Raw genomic sequence first — 15,954 nt, forward strand, 5'->3', positions numbered from 1 at the left:
GTATTGGTCATTCTCATCCTAGCACTCCTGGCGCAGTGGTGCAGCGGTCAAGCGGTGCGCCACTGCCCATCTATGGCAGGTGCTACCATCAATGAGACTTGGCTTGCTTGGGTTGCGTTGCGATCCAGGTTGCACTTCTCGAGCAGCCTCTCACGATTAATTTAGCTGCCGCCTGACAATGTGGGCAGGCTGCTCACCTGCTCACCTCTAGGTCTCCCTCTACCTCTAGGCCTCCCGTGAAGGAAAACGCCTCTTCTCGTGTGTGGTTTTGCCAGAATAAAAAAAAAAAATATGATGCACATGCGAAAGGCTAGATGCAACTACTGTAGAAATGCATTTCCACCGTTTCTGAATAAGGTCCCGCATTGCCGATCCTATCGTATCTTATCCTAACGTACCCTATCGAGGCTACCGGTTTCTTCGCCTGCTACTTCTTGCTCTTCTTCCAAGCTCTCCTTTATCACCTGTAATCCTACCTACATGTATCAATGCATACAGCGTATTCACTTAGGAACACGGGGGTGCCCCTCTCGTTGCTATATCCAGGCTAGATCTGCTTTGCGAGCGCAAAATTCGGCCCTTTAATACCTTGCGCGCAAACCATGGAGCATTTCTGCAGTCAAGAAAGTCAGCCGGGGCAGTTAATGAGAACAGCTCCACCCCTACTCTGCTCCTACATTTACTTACCCAGCTTTTCACGCTATTATAATTCAAGGCTCGTCTACTTTGACAACATCGGGTTCTTCACCTCAATGTTTGAAGTATATGATCGGCGCGTATACCAGAGGTGCTTCAAATGATTTGCTCTTCTGGTTCACCCTGAAAAATTAGAAGTGCGCTGACAACGTGCTAAAGTTCTTAACCCTTTGCCGCATGGCGTCCGCGATTAAGCAAACATTCTCTGGAAGAGCCTAGCGCCGTTTTCTCGAACTCCCTGTTCCATGGGGTAGGAGGAGGGAGGGGGGCGCCGTCCGGTGCGCGGGCGGAAAGGGGTCCACCTTGGACGCCGGGTCGCACCTGTCCCCGCCGCAGCCATTGAGGGCGGCCAAGCAGGGCGCCGAAGAACAATGGGGGCTCCAGTGGCGCCCAAGGACGGCGCCGGCGGCGCAAGCGTCCGGGCTGCCTCTCCTCCCCACCCCGTGGGTGCGCGCGAGTGGGTGCGCTTTCCGGATGCGCCAGCGCTTTCTTTTTCCTCTTGTGCCTGTTATGACGCTCTTGAAGAGAGAGAGAAACATTATTACCGCCTTTGCCCTCTTGACCAGACTGCAGTCAGGGTAGTTCTTTGTGAAGGTGACCGTCTCCTCGCCGAGTGACCGCTCGATATGCTGCTAGAACCATGCCCGCAGCGCACCATTTGTAGTCCTCTTTTGATGAAAAGCTGAAGTATCCCGTGTAAATGGCGTACCGGTGGTCGGGTGTTAATATACGCCGGCACTGTATGTCGTGTTAGCTTGAAATTAAACAGGGCAAGGGATGAAATAGTAATCCCTTACAAAAATTTCTACCCAGTTTTAATTAAATACTTATTGACTCTCGGCAATAAATTGTATTGTGGTTTAATTGAGGGCTTATAGACTTTTTTTGTCGAGTTTCAATTTAAAATTGGCCACCGTATTCCAATTGACTGTTTATTAACTTAACTCGATAGATCCAAATTGAGATTTTATTGACTGGCAATACATATTTAACTGACTGTTTATATACCTGCAGTTCACATTTAATTGCATGTCAATTAACACTGAATTCATATTAAGTTAACATTTAATTGACAGTTTATTATGAACTCTTTTGTGGTTTAATTGACAGTTTATAGACTTTTTTGTGTTGAGTTTCAATTTAAAACTGGCCACCGTATTCCAATTGGCAGTTTATTAATTTAACTCAATAGATCTAAATAGAGATTTTATTGACTGGCAATACATATTTAACTGAGTGTTTATAAACCTGCAGTTCACATTTAATTGCCAGTTTATTACTTGGCATTTTTATTTAATTGACCTGCAGTTCACATTTAACTGACTGTTTATTAAAAGATCTAAATACATCCAGTCGAAAGTTTACTGGTTGTTTATTACCTTGCCACAGTGTTCCGAGCTACATAGTGCATCCGCTATGTGCGTGTGGTGATCTCAAAATCACAACACTGCGATACACTCGCACAAAAGAAAATTGGCGAATTACCCTTCCTGGTGTTTCGAGACCAGATTTTCAGAAATGAGTTCTGTGACATGGCATAGTGTGTTCTCATCTGGTGTGACTCAGCCGGCTGATACCAGCTCTGGTGTGCTTTGGTTTACTGTTTCCTGGTGCGGTTGGTATAGCATTCCGGGATGATGATGTCAAAGGAAGGGTGAACCATCCAGAAACAAATTTGTTACCTAACATGTCTTCATAGTGATGCTCAATGTTTGGACATACTATCGTGAGCAAAATTAAGAAACCAATGCAAGTGCATGCTGAAACGTGCCATATTGCATATGGGCATCGGTCTCGACAACAGGATTGCTTCGTCAGGCGGCGCCCACATGCAGTTTGGTAAAATTCGGCAAGAGCTCACAGGGGTCTCTCAAATTTGAGCACGGTAGTATGTACGTAGCAGCATGCAAATAAGTATTACATGATTCATGTTCTTGAGAAGCACGAAGAGCAAGTATGTATTGAAAGAACAAAAAAAAATGCTCACATTTGCCTAAGAGCAACCTTAGCTTTATTAGTAGACAAAAGCAGCGAATGAGTCGCACTGGAGGCCCCTCGCGTCATAGCGTGCATCTTTTCCGAGAAAGTCGAATATCTTTCATTGCCTTGATGGCAGCTTGAATCCATTTGTGTGTAGTGACAGTGCCTGAAGATTAAGGGAGAAAAATTATATATTTATTATGATATACACTGCTACAATGATCCCATTGCAAAGACAACTAGCAAATGCTGCTATTTGCATTAAAGGAGGATGGCTAATGTGACAGCACCCATGAATGCCAACACTGAATCAGATCTCTTAGGCCTCAACACTTTTAAAATACCGAGCTTCACAGCACATGGCTGCCAAATACCAACAGCCTTATTTCTAAAGCATGACAGCTGAGCATTCATGAAAATTTGTTAACTCCTGGCTAGTTTTTCTGCTCATGCACTGCCCCATTGGTCTCAGAACCTCGCCATTTAAGCTATTTATACTGTTCCTCACATGAGCTACAAACTATGCCCATCAATTAACCTCTTCTACACAAACCTTCACATGATGACATACCTACAGTGAATTGGTCACTAGCTTCCATCCCATACATTTGTTATTACCCTTTGTTTTGTGCTTCCTAATAAACCACTAACAAATCCCGAGTTGCAATTCTCGAATACACTGACGGAGTGAATATATACTTCTGTGCTAAATCCAGCTAAAACCAGTAATCACCTGTGAGTGCATCCATTTTCACTTGCGTGAGTGTCTTCTGTAGAGCCTTTTCCTTGCCTTCCAATATCCTTCTCCTGAGCAGCTGCCAATGAAGCTGCGCTGTACCACTGCTTCTCTTCACCACACAGTTGTGGTGGCCCGCTTCAGAAATACTGCATCCTTCTGGATTCCGTCCAGAGTTTGTACACAGCCTTTTCAATCTCGAAGCAATAAATGAATGCACCTGCAGGAAACAGAACACAGGAATAAAATTTCTATGCTATAGTCACAGCCAGGAATGAGGCGTTAATTGTGGGTTTAACGTCAAAGCGACTCAGGCTTTGAGGAACACCGCAGTGAAGGGCTCCAGAAATTTTGGCCACCTCGGGTTCTTTAATGTGCACATACATCGCAGAGTACACGGGCCTCTAGATTTTGCCTCCATCGACATTACACCGGCGCGGCCAAGATCGAATTGCATTTGTTGATTGCATAGTGTCATATGGTAATATGCTTTCATGCCTGTTGAAGCATGCAAGTCAGAAATCATGTAGTTGTTTAAAATAAACACAAAACTTACACCCTCACAATGATGGTGTCATGCAATAGTAGTAGGTTCCGATGTAAGAAAGAAGTGAAAACGGTAATTGTGTACTTTGCCTTTTTATAACGTTAACTACACAAATCATTTAGGAAAATGATTTCATGCTGATGAAAATCACAGATTAGTGTGTGTAATAGCAAATATTCAAAAATAAAAATAGTATGCAACAGTAGGAGCACTGCCTGTATATCACACAAGAGGCTGGGCTTGCTAAGAGCAATTCTGTAATTCCAGCTTTTCAACATGCCCTTGACACAACACTGAAATGTGCAATACCCAAAAAATTTAAATGTGATAAAGAAGGAAGTGTAACACACACTGACGACTCACTAGTAGACAGAGGAAGTAGAAATAGTAATGCAATAACCAGCACTAAAACGCACTAGCCTTCATAACAAAACATGATGCAATTAGTCACATCAAGATGCAGAGCCATGCCAGACAAGCCAGTTTCTTAGAATGGCAAAAGCACCACTACACTCTAGTATTTCCAAAAAGGTGCGCATGTTACAAGCCAAGTGCTTCTTTATTGCTATGCTATTTTTCACTACGACCATTGCTGCTAAGTGCATGAGAAAAAGAGGGTAACATTTCGCATTTTACCTCTTTGTTGTTTGGTTTGCTTTTCTTTGTACTTGGCTCCTTTCTATTTCTGAGTATATACAGTGCAACCCATATAATGTGGAAAACTGATAATGTAAACAGTTGTTAGTGCAGCATGCATTCATGTCTTATATCCTATTCTTTTCGAGTTGTTTAGCCATGCCATTAGGTAGCAAGCCAAAAATCTGAGTCAACCAGGTCGCTACAATCTCCTAGACAAATATATGTTAATTAGAGCAAGTATACTCACCGAAATGGCAAAAATCTTAAGGTTTACAGTTAAATTACTATTAATGCCTTTCATATTTTGCTCCTCAAGTGAAATCAGATGCCTTCGCTGGAAAGGTCTCTGAGGATCAATAACTTTGTGTGGGCTAGTCGGTTAAGCATCATTGTAAGAGGCAGCGCAAAAGAAACCAGGATGAAAGGGAAGACACATATACCACAGGACGAGCGCTGAACTACCAACTGGTAGTTGGACGAGTGCTGAACTACCAGTTGGTACTTCAGCGCTCGTCCTTTGGTATACGTGTCTTCCCTTTCATCCTGGTTTCTTTTGCGCAGCCTCTTACAATGGGTCTCTGAGGAGTGTCATGTGACACTGGCGTTACAGTAGAAGAATGAAAGTTATCCTACGGCTACAACTGTTTAGGAGGAGTGCTATGTGACACAGGTATTACAGTAGAAGGATAACAAGGCTGTCCTCCTGCTGTAATATCGCCTTAAAATGCTGCTGTAGCCCGCCGCTTCAAATCCAGAATCAAAGTTGCAGTATTGGATGACGCCTTATTGAGAAGAAACACACATATACTATTTAAAAGGCAAATGCCAACATATGCCGTCAACACTGGTTCAAAGCACACTGGTGCAACACACTGATCTCAACACAGAGTTCTAGAAAAACGCACTTTAGAAAACTCAGTACTTACATGTGTTCTGCAATACACGTTGAACGGGCACAGACAAGGAAGACAGCCCCACAGTTGGACAGCGGAGACATCCTTTTCAGTGACAGCTCTTTTCAGACCTCTTCACCATTGGACAGCAGGCACTTCACCTGCATAACATCATAATTTGAATTTCACCTGTGCAATCTATGGAAGATGACGTACCCACAATGACTGTGTTAATGGGTAAGAATTCGTACTGCCAGTTTCACACAAACACAAAGCAAAGTTTAAACAGACAAAAGTTACCTTGCTCACACTTGAATCCACAATAAGCTCTGCATTGTTTAGGGTTCTTCAGAAATAATTAATCTGAAAGGGCTGTTAGAAAAGGCTGCAAAGTGCTCGAGCCTATTTTTGGACTGGTTATTCTTCAACATCTAACAATGATTTTTCTTCACGGTCGCCTGCCACTAAAAGCACTTTACGGCTACACTAATGATCGAACAGGCAGTTTTCTCATTGGGGAAGCCGCATCACTCCTCTATTTACGCGAATACGCGTTCATACAGCCTGTTACTGGATGTGGCTTTTTGAGCTTGTAAGACACCACTGCAAGGCGATTGCACCGACAGTTCAGCCTTGGAGGACGACGTATTCAGTCTGCCTTTGACTCCAACGCGATTAACCGCCCGCCACAGTGGCCAGTAGCGCGTATCGCTTGGTTTGGTTTGGTTTATTGGGGTTTAACGTCCCGAACTATAAGGGACGCCGTAGTGAAGGGCTCCGGAAATTTCGACCACCTGGGGTCTTTAACGTGCCCTGACATCGCACAGTACACAGGCCTCTAGAATTCGCCTCCATCAAAATTCGGCCGCCGCGGCCGGTATCGAACCCGCGTCTATCGGGTCCGGCAGCCGAGCGCCGCAACCACTGAGCCACCGCGGCGGGTCTGGTGCCGCACAGTCCGCTGCAGCGAACACGACTCGATGTCGTATCGAGCAGAGTATATCAAATGCCGAGCCCTGACGCGTACTCGCGTAGCGCAGTATGCAGCGCCAGAGACCGAATGACGCGCACTATGGGCCACCGAGGCGGGCAGCTATGGGTTAGCTGCGTCGAATGCAGAGCGAACACAGCATACCCCTAGAGCTCGACAGCAGGTTTAATCGTCTCGCATAGGTGTGTTCAAAGCTTACGAAGCCACTTCAAGAAATTGTATCGACGCGTGTACGCGCAGCACATAATGCAACGCTAAACAGGTCAAGTTGCGTGCACTATCGTCAAACCGCTGCGAGCGGATAGCGACGAAAAACATGCGTGCAGGCAGCAGTGCACAACCACGTCGAACAATGATTTTAGCTTATTTTCACGGCGTTCGCGTCGCAACGGATACACTGTGAACACAGACAGGCCAGCTAGTTATAGTGACTCAATGTAGAGTGCATTTTGCCACCGCAGAAATAACCGTGCACAATGGCGGCAGCGCCTCATCTCTTCCGTTTCTTCTCGCCTTAGTGCTAGGTGGTTAATTTGCGTGGTGGCAAATTGCGCGCATTCCTGCGCATTATTACAGGCCTTACCTGAAAACGAAGACTCGACGCCTTCCAGTAACCGCTTTCTTCTTTTGTAAGGCGGTTCCGGTAGATAAAAGACGCAGCAGCTTCCATCGGTGAAGTCCAACGTGCTGTCATGACGAAAAGCCAGCAGGGTTCCCGGCGCGGTCGCTTTTTCACGAAGCACACGAAGGGCTGGAAATTGTACTGCCAGCGGTGCCAAAAGCTACGATCACAAGTCAAACCAAACACGAGTTTGAAGCAGCGATTTTGAAATAAATACAACACAAAACATGCCCCAACGAGCGAGCGGCGAGCACAAACGGCAGCACGCCGGAACGACCCACGTGGTCGCGTGGTGCCCGGATGTGTTCGTCTTGTCACGTGACCTGCCAGCCTGCGCGCTCGATTTGAATGGCGTTAGCAAGTCCGCGGCGCGGGCGCAAGGTACATATGCTGTATATTGGTTTCTCAATAGGTGTGTTGAATACTGGTCTCACGAGGCATTTCAACAGCCTGTATGCTTATACTCTATGGTCCAATCAAGATGATGCCATTTTATTTCATGCGTTTGCCTCCTTTTTGTTGTAATAGTCTTTAGTTACCCTCGTGTACATACGTGTGAATGCTCCCTTTGTGAGCAAATGTGTACGGCCCCTTATAACCCACACCTGTAAAAATCCCCAATTGGATTGATATCTTCAATCGTAATATATATCAGGTTTTTCAGGGAAGACTCGAAAATTTTCAAAAATAGGCTTTTTGGGGTAAAAATATGGCTTTTGCGGCACATTATTACCAGTATCGCTGGACACCGGGAAGCCGGTTAATTGTCTTAGGTAGTAAGCTGGTAAACTAACTTCTAACTTTTTAACTATCAGAGATAGGCAATTCGTTGCAATTAGAGATTTGTAGCCGGTCGATAGTAGTAGCCATATCAGTTTTTAGAATTTCTAAAACGCGATTACACTCGCTGCTGTGGCTCGACAAAATTTGGCTGCATCGTGCGAAAATACATTCGGTTTCGAAAGCATGCAGGCAAAGCAAGCCCTCCAGTGCATGTAACTAGTCGAAAAAGCCAAATTTTGTCGAGCCGCAGCCCCAAGGGTAATCGCGTTTTCCAAATTCTAAAATCTGATATGGCTATTACGACCAGCTACAAATCTCTGATTGCAACTAGGCGCCTAACTCTACTGATTAAAAAGTTATTTATTAAAAATTAGTAAACCAGCTTACTGAAGACAATTTACCGGCTTTCTGTTGTCCGCCAACACTGGTGATAGCACAAACCATATTTTTACCCCAAAAAAGCCTATTTTTGAAAATTTTTGAAGGTGATTGCTGAAACGCCCGGTATTCAGGTAATGCTGCCTCCGCACCATTATGCTGTCACATTTATGAATCAGTAACTCAAGTGAGCTCTCCCTTACATTGTGCAATTTAATTCCAACCTAAGGATAGTTTCATACCACATTTCTCACTTGGTACCAAAAAAGAATACTGTGTTCAGTTGTACGTTAAATTTTACACTGCGAAGCGACCTCATGAGCAGTGTTTTTCCGAGTCACAACCTACAACCAACTTCAACATGATGACCTCTCCCATAGCAGATATAATATGAATAAAGGCTGTTCAGCTGAAATGGGAATCGTTTGAGCTGTTGTTGCGGTTGGTTCTCAAATTTGTGAGAAATCTGTTGTAAATTTAATTTTTGTTGCTAAAGTTTTAATTCACTTGTAGTCAATTAAATTTATATTGGGTCATATCAGTCAATAACATATTGACTTTTTAATGAGTCGTGAGAAATGGGCTGTAAATGGAATTTTTGTTGCTTGAGTTTTAATTCACTTGAAGTCAATTAAATTTATATTGGGTCATATAAGTCAAGAACTTATTGACTTTTTAATGACATAGTGAGAAATCGATGTAAATTGATTTTTTGTTGCTTGAGTTTTAATTCACTTGTAGTCAATTAAATTTATATTGGGTCATACCAGTCAAGAACATATTGACTTTTTATAGACCAAAGTCATTAGGATTTGAGTATTAATAGACTTTTTATTGACTCAATAAATACTCTATAAACAGTTAATTGCATCTCAATGTTCATTTTTGTAAGGGATAGTAGGAGGAATACGTCAAACGTTGTCCTTTCGCTCCCGGAATATGCACCTATTCCTGCCACTTCTTCGACCTGTAAGAGAGAGAAATGCATTTTCTTCTTATCCTGTAATGTAAATAATTCTTACAGAACAAAGAGGGCATCATCATCATCAGCAGCATCATCAGCCTAACTACTCCCACTGCATGGCAAAGGCCTCTCCCATGCCTCTCCCACTAACACTGTCATTTGCCAGTTGCGGCCACCGTATACCCGCAAACTTCTTAACCTCATCCGTCCACCTAACTTTCTGCCGCCCCCTGCTATGCTTGCCATCTCTTGGAATCCACTCCGTTACCCTTAAGTACCAGCGGTTATCTTGCTGAGAAAGGGCAATTGTAGAGAATATTGGTTTTCACTAAAAATAGATTCTACGACCCTTTGTGGCTGTGTTGATCGTTGTCCGGCAGCAAAATACGAATTTATTGCCCAGAAAATTGGATATAGAAGCTTTGCCTCGGCTTGATTCAAGCTCGCGATGTCAAGACAAAAAAGTACTTTGTGATCACCGTTTAGGAGTGAATGGCGGCGTAGCCTTGTCTTAAGGATTTGCGCGAAAAAAGAAAAAAAAAAAACTCGTTTGGCGCACCGCAGTTTACCTGAGGAAACGGCCAATTGCGGCGATAAGTGCATTTCATTTTTTTACCTTTTCTGGCTTATGAAAGCTCCGTTTTCAGCAAAAGTAGCGCCTTTGTCATTACAGCACGGTATTCCACCGATACAGGCCAGCTTAATTTGTCGCAAGTGTCCCTTTGATGTGTTAGTGCCAGTGAATCGGTCGCCCTATTGGCACCGTTTGTTGGGGCTGTTTTATACGTTCGCTTCTGCTAACTCTCGTTTAGTTATACGTAAGTAAAGTAAGCCTCCAGCTGTCGCTTTTACTAGTATACCTGTATGACAAATACTTATTTTTTTCTTCTTGCCTTTCATTCTTAAATCCCCCACTGCTTATCCTGTAGTACTATTTACCGTTTCCGTCTGCTAAATTTGTCTAAGATCTTTAAGGACGTGATCCATAAAACAGAGAGAGAGAGAGGGTAAACCGACGCCAATATTCATGAGATTCACTAAAAAATGAGATTCATGAGATTCACTAAGAGTAACTCTTATTGCTCCTCGTATTATTCTTTAGAGGGCTGTCTAAGTGTCCCAGGGCGGCTTTTCCCATAGTATTCACACCTGCTATAGGTGGTGGCAGATCTGCAGAATGGAATAGAAAGTAATAATCCATCAGCATCCAGCAGTCACCCCGACCCCGCGTACCCCTTGACAACGTTTCCTGTCATTTTTCTTTTGCCTGAATGTTGTTTGCACTGCGTTGCACTTGTGAATTGCGACGAAGCTAGCTGTAAAGAACGGAAGCGTCTAACGGAGAATATTTACCTCGGCCGTATTACAACGACATCTGCATAAACGTTGACTATTGTATAGGCGACAAACGATAAGCGTTGTCGTTGTATGTCGTAAGCTAACATTCCGGAGTTCACCTGCTGGCCAGTCAGAATGTTTCAGTCGGCTCGGGTGTAGGATGGATGGATGAATGGATATTATCAGCGACCTCTTTGAAACGGGGTGGCGGCAGGCGCCATCATGCTAGGTTATAATACATATAAATTCTTTTGACTTTTATGTTTGACCCATTTTTAATCCTGACCTCGTTTCCTTGCGTCATTACCTTTCTCTCGAGAAAGCGCTATATTTGATCATGTGATTCAGATGAAGTGTACAAAGCGGGTGAGGAAGGGCTAGCGATAGCTATCCCTTCTTCAGCCTGATGGACAAAGAAAATTCAGGGAGGTTTTCCCTCTCTATTTTTTTATACTGCATTTTTTCCGTGACTTGTTGTTTCGGTCCCTCACCATCGGTAGCCAACACCTGCGACGTCAGCTTAGGTAAGCAGCATTCGAAGCCGGTCTTCGGCTGCGGTGCCAAACGCGGTGCTGGCCAAAGACAAATAAGTAACAGAATGAATTAGGAGAGGAATAGAGTCAAAGTGGAAGACATGCTGTTTGCTCGATTCACTTTCATTATATGCTTGTACGAACGGCGTAAAAGGTACCTGTGTGCTCTGAAATCTTAACGTACATGTCCTCCTGCGGTAGTCTAGCAACTGAAAAAGTCAGAAAATGCACCGTAGACTTCGAACATGTGCAGTGCAACTACTATCTCTGTGGAAAGCAAAACGGAACAACTCCTGATGGTTAGGAAAGCGTACTAGCATGTAATGCGAAGGCAAGAAAATCGATGGTCGTTAAGGGTAACGGAGTAGATTCCAAGAGAAGACAAACGTGGCAGTGGGTGGCAGAAAGTTAGGTGGGCGGATGAGATTCAGAAGTTTGAGGGAATACGGTGGCCGCAGTTTGCACAGGAGAGGGTTAATTGAAGACATATGGGTGAGGCCTTTGCCTTGCAGTGGGCATAGTCAGGCTGATGAGGATAAGTAAGGAGAACGGCGTATGTTTAATACTATTTGTTATTATGTGAGGCAAGCTTTGAAAACAAAGATGCAGAAAATTTGCACGGCCATCTAGAGCTTGTTGTACACTTTACACCCAGCTTCTCATTTCCAACGACATGTCGATCATTGTTGTTCTGAAAGATACCCTTCGAGATGGCGACTCGCAAGTCTGTCGCCCGTGTTCGTTTGTCGCTGCTGGGTCGAGAGCCACAGTCGGCTTTGCGACCTCTGCGAATCGTCCGAGTGAATCTCCTACAACTCGGTCTGCTTTGGCAAACGACCGGTTGTCCCGTCTAAGACGCAAAATGATCGAAAGCGTGCGCAAATAATCGATGGCTTCTCAAAGACTGTATATGCATACAAAACAACGCTTCCCAACTAAGCTTCTCTACGCACGTAAACAACTGCTCCACGAAAGATCCGGCCGGTCCACGGCAGGAAACAAAAATAAAACAAAGCAGCAAGAAACCAGTTTAGTCGCCTGTCGCTGATACCGATCTCCAGACGGATTTTCAAGAGCCGCGATTCTACTCCTGCAGAGCCCAGTCTAGATTGCGTGTGGCAACAGACTCCTCCCCTAGACACGCAGAAAAGACACAAATATTGTCCACCTGCTTTTTTTTCTTTCTTTTTTCTGCTTTTCCTCACGTCGCGGAGGAGCGTTTGCACGCGACAGAAAGAAGTGGTCGCCTCGCGTACACTGTGGCTCCTGGTTTCGAAACGAGTTTTTTTTCCCAGACCACTCGTGACCAGAATATCCGCGCAGTCGTTACACAAGCTGCGCTCAACTGCTAAATGGCACCAAAGGCCATGATAGAAAAGATGAGTCACGCAGCTCGCCTATCTTTTTGTTATTCTGTTTATTTCTCTTTTTCGGACCGGCAGCAGTCGCGCTGGAAACCGGGGCAGCTGTGCCCCGCATAATATATGGAGTAAAAGGCGGCTACTGCGTTCAAGAGGTGCTCACACAGTTGTCTTTTTTTGTTGCTAATCTTTCCGGTTTGCGTGAACTTGACCTTGTCTGTGAATAGACATCGCTTTACCTTTCCATTCTCGCGTTTTGTTTTTGCCCGTCTTTCGCTGGAGTCGGACACGGTCTGCTGGTTAAAGCTCGTATACTGCGTGCACTGCAGCAAGCATTATCGCCCTTTTCTAGAAGTGGAAGTACCGGAACATCATGAGTTGGCCAGGCTGCGTGTGTAATCGTTGCCCGATGAAGCGTGCAGAGTGTAAATGTAGCTCGCTGTACTCCCGCTGTAAATCAGCGCGGGAGCCATAACGAAGTCGTTGGGAAAAACCCGTTTGCCTGCCAAGGACAGACGAGGCGCTTTGAACGTTACTGAAAAGGTACTACAGGAAATCTACAGGATTGAGCCGAGAGAAATTATATACACTATCTACGGGCAGCATCCAAATAGTTATCACAATAGTACAACAATTCCAGGCTGTTTATAGAGAATTCAAATAATTTGTACCGTTGAGGCAACGATTGCTGTGGTCTTTCCAGTAACCTTACGAAACCAAGGCCGGAGTTAGTGTTGTTTGCTGTAGTAGTGCTGTGTTTACTTTTATCTGCGGTGGTCGCGGCGGGTCGCGTGCCGCCCCTGTTACCTCGTTTTATCGTTTGCACGCGCGCTCGAAACTTCATGCTCACTCCGTTTTCCTCGCACTCACGCCCCTCGGGAAGGGAAGCGCTATCCTTCAAGGTTTCCACACGTCCCGTCGTCGACACGAGCATTGGCTTTTCAGTCACGTCCCGTATCGCAGATATATATTCTCCGGCTCCGTGTGTAAGCGTCGTTGACGTTGCCGCGGGCTAGTTAATTACTGCCGAGTTCTGGAGTGCGTTCGGCGCTCATTACTGGAGCAAGCGTGCGCATTTCATGGCAATTAAGATTGAACGACATCGATCGGAGTGAGGAGTATAGGGCTATGCTTAATGACGCTGCGTTCCTGGGAAGAACGGGTGCGATCACAGCTTTTGCCGACGAAGCGGAAGGTCAGTCATTACTGCCTGGGTGGTCTCATAGCGGAATGTACGGGCAATATTAAGTGACCGAGCAGGTGCTATCTAACTCTTCAGAAAGACACGGGTTTTGGCTGGGTCATTCAAACTAGGCAAAAACAAAAACATCTGACAAGGAGAAAACTATACAGGCGATTTCTATCGTTTACGCACGAATGCATCTTGGATGTAACATCAGTGTACATGGATAGGCTTTCAGCAGCAACTCAGGCAACGTAGCGGCGCTTTTTCTTTTCCCCTTCTCGCGACTGTAATTGGAGGGTGCGTGTCCAGCGTGTCGAGCGTCACCGTTTACGGCCTCATGACGCTATCGGATCTCTGTGACCGGGAGGGCATGTGACCCGTTGTCGGACTAAGTGCCCAATTTAGATTAATTAAGCTTTTTAGCACTCAAGCCACCAAACCGCACGAGATTACCGCTTCGCAGGAAGGAGAGGGTGGGTAAAGCGAGTTAAGCGCCCCTGGCAGTGTTGCGCTCGTTGGTTGGCGTTGCATCGCAGCCATTAACGGCCAATTATCGTCGACCTTCGCCAAAGAAAATGAGAGCTTGTTGAGTGAGTGAGATAAGAGTTGTTCGAGCAGTTGGAGACGGTAACTACACGCTGTTTAATAAATTCATTCCTTAAATCAGCAAAGAAAAGGTGCCATGTTCTTTCAGCGGGCTCCGTAAGCAAAACAATGCTATCTCCAGGCAAAGTGCGTTCCTAATCACTCCGTTTCTATGTCTCGCGAAGAAATTGTAACAGGTAGTCCAATAGGATGTCGCTCTTAGATGGTAGATATAGCGCAGCAGGATAGGATATTAGCGTAGCGTCTGCAAGACGTTAGAGGATGACATACGTGACACTCCTCTTCCAACGACGCGCTGCGCTAATGAAGTTGCACAAAATGAGCCTTGTTCGTCGGGTGCTCTTACGCTAGAAAGCAGAAATATAGGGGACATTTTCTCCTCCTGAGTGACCGTTTAGCGCTTCATATTTATGGTACCAGTTAATTTATAGCCTCGAAGAAACTTGGCTAAAGATGACGTCATTCGTTCGCGCTGACACAAGTGACATCACTTGTTTCTCAAGGACCTGAGTTCGATTGCCGTTGCGTGCGCTAATTTTCTTCGCCCGTGTCTCTGTTCGCCGACACTGCCGCAGTTCCCTAGTACCTTATTGCGCACTCTGTGGTTTCAACTTAAAAACTGCCACCAGTTCGTTTTTGCACGAAAAAAAAAAAAAGAAGCAGCGTGTCTCCAGATCCATAGAATAGTTAGGATCAATTCTAGATTAAGCAACTAACGATATCTACAAGGAGTACAACTTTCGCGATACTGGAAACTTATCCAAAGTAGAAGCCCGATGCACAACTTCAGCCAACTAGAGACCTTTCATAGGGCTCAATTCAAGCACAAGATTAACGCGAAGGATAAATACGCATGCTTAATTCCAATGCCGGTTTTGTAGCCGTGTAGCTGCGCTCAGGCGAATTCTGATCAGTAGTTACACCCTAATACGCATGCTTTATTGGCTTCTTTGCTGATAGATAAGTATTTTGTCGAGGCAGCTCAAAAGGATACACTGGTGTGTGCCACTGACGTATGGCAGACTCCGTGTAGGTGGATGAATTTTATTTCATAGATCATTCATAGATCTCATTCATAGATCCGAGGGATCTATGAATGCAAAGCTGAGAATGACCTATTTCGCATCTATGAGGATTAACCCAATAACGCTATTAAGGCGGCGCTTAAGTGTCCGCTCCAGTTTTTGTTCCGCTTGGCAATGAGCTGTAGAGGAATCGAGGAACTGCATACGCTGATTACTCGATGCCTCTAATGTCTAGGACTACATAAAAGTCCGAAAATCAAAATAAAAGAACGAAAGAGCAGTCAGAGACACATTGTAACAGCCGCTGTGACAAGGACGTTACAAGAATGAATAGGTCGGCGACTGGTTCGCTCGTATCGCCGCGGGTTTGTTTCGAGTGCCATGCAAGCAAAGCGAGGCATGAGACATGCACCCGCTCGTCGTCGCCGTGAAGGAGAGGGGGCGAGGCGCATTCGCGGCGGCAAGGTCCCGCGCGTGTGTCATCCTCGTTGCGAGAACAACACAATGGGTGGCGGCGATGCGATTCGCCCAAGCGTAGCTTTCAGAGCGCGTTATGACAGAGTGCAGCCGCGGCTCTCCTCGCTGTGCCTGCACGCGCATGCGGCGACGCAGTTTTTATTTGCGAGCCGGCGGCGCGTCTGTGCAGCTCTGCTCCCTCACCTGGGGCCTCCATGTC

At 45.3% G+C, this 15,954-nt stretch overlaps 1 protein-coding gene and 1 long non-coding RNA gene across 4 annotated transcripts in view; one reads left to right on the forward strand and one right to left on the reverse strand.

Annotated features, from left to right (window-relative positions):
* LOC149365061 (uncharacterized) overlaps positions 1–15,954 on the forward strand; it is an 86,501-nt gene that overhangs the window by 60,050 nt on the left and 10,497 nt on the right. The window lies entirely within an intron of this gene.
* LOC149365062 (uncharacterized) lies at positions 2,843–7,416 on the reverse strand. The gene is made up of 3 exons (XR_016289254.1): positions 7,066–7,416; positions 5,525–5,652; positions 2,843–3,632 (listed from the first exon to the last, which is right to left on the reverse strand). It is a non-coding gene; the product is annotated as an uncharacterized LOC149365062 (long non-coding RNA).

Source organism: Amblyomma mixtum, chromosome 2, assembly GCF_055824585.1.
Source record: "Amblyomma mixtum isolate Tamu chromosome 2, ASM5582458v1, whole genome shotgun sequence".
In the NCBI taxonomy this organism is placed as follows: Eukaryota; Metazoa; Arthropoda; class Arachnida; order Ixodida; family Ixodidae; genus Amblyomma; species Amblyomma mixtum.